Source organism: Schistocerca nitens, chromosome 7 (assembly GCF_023898315.1).
Source record: "Schistocerca nitens isolate TAMUIC-IGC-003100 chromosome 7, iqSchNite1.1, whole genome shotgun sequence".
In the NCBI taxonomy this organism is placed as follows: domain Eukaryota; kingdom Metazoa; phylum Arthropoda; class Insecta; order Orthoptera; family Acrididae; genus Schistocerca; species Schistocerca nitens.
Genome location: NC_064620.1, coordinates 309,888,825 through 309,891,324, shown reverse-complemented (window position 1 = coordinate 309,891,324; position 2,500 = coordinate 309,888,825). Strand labels below are relative to the sequence as shown.

General features: G+C 57.3%; 1 non-coding gene across 1 annotated transcript in view; it reads left to right on the top strand.

Moving 5' to 3' along the window:
• The first annotated feature begins 1,839 nt into the window (after positions 1–1,839).
• Positions 1,840–2,500, top strand: part of LOC126197188 (small subunit ribosomal RNA) — a 1,909-nt gene continuing 1,248 nt past the window's right edge. Inside the window, exon 1 of the ribosomal RNA XR_007539576.1 lies at positions 1,840–2,500. This exon is cut by the window's right edge and continues 1,248 nt beyond it. This is a non-coding gene — a ribosomal RNA (small subunit ribosomal RNA).

Genomic DNA, 2,500 nt, shown 5'->3' with positions numbered 1-2,500 from the left:
CGTTGCGCCTTAACCTAACCTACGTTGCGCCTTAACCTAACCTACGTTGCGCCTTAACCTAACCTACGTTGCGCCTTAACCTAACCTACGTTGCGCCTTAACCTAACCTACGTTGGGCCCTAACCTAACCTACGTTGGGCCCTAACCTAACCTACGTTGGGCCCTAACCTAACCTACGTTGGGCCCTAACCTAACCTACGTTGGGCCCTAACCTAACCTACGTTGGGCCCTAACCTAACCTACGTTGGGCCCTAACCTAACCTACGTTGGGCCCTAACCTAACCTACGTTGGGCCCTAACCTAACCTACGTTGGGCCCTAACCTAACCTACGTTGGGCCCTAACCTAACCTACGTTGGGCCCTAACCTAACCTACGTTGGGCCCTAACCTAACCTACGTTGGGCCCTAACCTAACCTACGTTGGGCCCTAACCTAACCTACGTTGGGCCCTAACCTGACCTGTAATTGTTATATGAATTGAAACATTCATGTAGCGTTGCCTAATCGCAACCCTCTCAACATAGGTCAGTGCTCGCACTCTCTGGTGTCCTGCGTATTGATTCATGTTACGGTGCGTACCCTCACAACATCTAGCGAGTGTTGCGTACGTTCCACATGGTCCCGCTATCCACTGTAATGTGTACTGCTGTAAGACGTATATCGCCCCCCTGTCGCCTCTAGTTCGTCAGGCGGGAGTTTGCGTGTTCAATGAGCTTCGCAGCTGTGCAATGGCATTCGCATACGTACGCGGGCCACCTTCCACGTGTTCTCTCGTGCATACGTCGCAGCATGTATGTGGGCTGATGTGGCGTGTCGTGACGCATATCATCCAGGCATGCAAGACCCACTGAATTTGCAAATGTAGATGGACGTCTACGTTTGCTGCCCAAGTTACGCAAATGAACCGGAAATCCGTTGTTGCGCGGTTGTTTACGCTGGAGGTGAATCATTGATTGCGAAAATCGGTACAGGTATTAACTGGTTGCTTCAGCGACACCCGTCATACCCACGAACGTGAGTGGGCATGTGGGTATGAAGCGATACGCGGCGGTGGCTGGGTGGGACCGTCCCCGGCCGGTGAGGGGGGAGCGCCCGGCGTGCTGGCCGCGCGCTGCGTGGGCGCACGCGCTACAGCCGGCTGGTGGGGGCGCCCAGTGGCAGGCGCGCCGGCCGACGGACGCGGCAGGCGGCGCAGCTGCGCGCCGGCGCACCCAGCGCGCGGCGCCGTGCGGCCAAAGTGGGTCCTCGCGGGCCCGGTGCGAAGCGCGGTGGACATCTGCAGTGTGCTGGTCCGATTGAGGACTGTGTGCGTTGAGGATGCGCCGCCGCCCGGCACTCGGCGCCGCGACGCCGTCTGCTGCTCGGTCGCCCCCGCGGTTCTCGCAGGTGGTTTGTATCGCAGCTGTGCGGATGTGTTGGCGCGTGCGCTGTGCTGGGAGAGTTCGCTTTGGCACCCAAGTGGGGCTCTGCCCCTCTGTGGCGCTGGCGTTGGAGCTGCCCGGCCACTGTTTGTGGCCGCGTGTTGTCTCCCGCCGGCAACACCACGACAGCACGCTCCCGGGCCTCTGTCGGCAGCGGCAAGCTCAGTTGGGAGCACGGGTGGTCGCACTGAAAGCGTCTACTCGCCTATCTCCGGGCGATTGCGCCTCTCTCGAACCCGACCAAGTACTTAGGACGGCGCTGCGCGCCGCCGGGACCTGAGAGGGTTTCGAGGTGTATCGTGCAGGGGAGCCCAGCCTCCTCCTGTTTGCGGAATAATTGAGCGGACGCTTGTGTGTTCGCGCGGGCCTCCGGGACACACTCCCGGGCGGCCGGCTGCTCAGCTCTAGTTGACGCAGCTCCCTGGTTGATCCTGCCAGTAGTCATATGCTTGTCTCAAAGATTAAGCCATGCATGTCTCAGTACAAGCCGCATTAAGGTGAAACCGCGAATGGCTCATTAAATCAGTTATGGTTCCTTAGATCGTACCCACGTTACTTGGATAACTGTGGTAATTCTAGAGCTAATACATGCAAACAGAGTCCCGACCAGAGATGGAAGGGACGCTTTTATTAGATCAAAACCAATCGGTCGGCTCGTCCGGTCCGTTTGCCTTGGTGACTCTGAATAACTTTGGGCTGATCGCACGGTCCTCGTACCGGCGACGCATCTTTCAAATGTCTGCCTTATCAACTGTCGATGGTAGGTTCTGCGCCTACCATGGTTGTAACGGGTAACGGGGAATCAGGGTTCGATTCCGGAGAGGGAGCCTGAGAAACGGCTACCACATCCAAGGAAGGCAGCAGGCGCGCAAATTACCCACTCCCGGCACGGGGAGGTAGTGACGAAAAATAACGATACGGGACTCATCCGAGGCCCCGTAATCGGAATGAGTACACTTTAAATCCTTTAACGAGTATCTATTGGAGGGCAAGTCTGGTGCCAGCAGCCGCGGTAATTCCAGCTCCAATAGCGTATATTAAAGTTGTTGCGGTTAAAAAGCTCGTAGTTGGATTTGTGT